Here is a 681-nt window from a genome sequence, read left to right on the forward strand (position 1 = left end):
TGATTAAAATGAATAACAAACCAATGGAACGTCACATGACTCCCCAGGTTTAACAGATAGAGGGTTAGATCGTCTGCAAAGAGAGGTCAGGCAGGATAACATGGGACTCTCACCCAGGATAACACGGGACTATAACACAGGATAACACAGGACTATAACACAGGATAACACAGGACTATAACACAGGATAACACAGGACTATAACACAGGATAACACGGGACTATAACACAGGATAACACAGGACTATAACACAGGATAACACAGGACTATAACACAGGATAACACGGGACTATAACACAGGATAACACGGGACTATAACACAGGATAACACAGGACTATAACACAGGATAACACGGACTCTCACCCAGGATAACACAGACTATAACACAGGATAACACAGGACTATAACACAGGATAACACAGGACTATAACACAGGATAACACGGGACTATAACACAGGATAACACAGGACTATAACACAGGATAACACGGGACTATAACACAGGATAACACGGGACTCTCACCCAGGATAACACAGGACTATAACACAGGATAACACAGGACTATAACACAGGATAACACAGGACTATAACACAGGATAACACGGGACTATAACACAGGATAACACGGGACTATAACACAGGATAACACAGGACTATAACACAGGATAACATGGGACT

This window comes from Melanostigma gelatinosum (genome assembly GCF_949748355.1).
Source record: "Melanostigma gelatinosum genome assembly, chromosome: 15".
NCBI lineage: Eukaryota > Metazoa > Chordata > Actinopteri > Perciformes > Zoarcidae > Melanostigma > Melanostigma gelatinosum.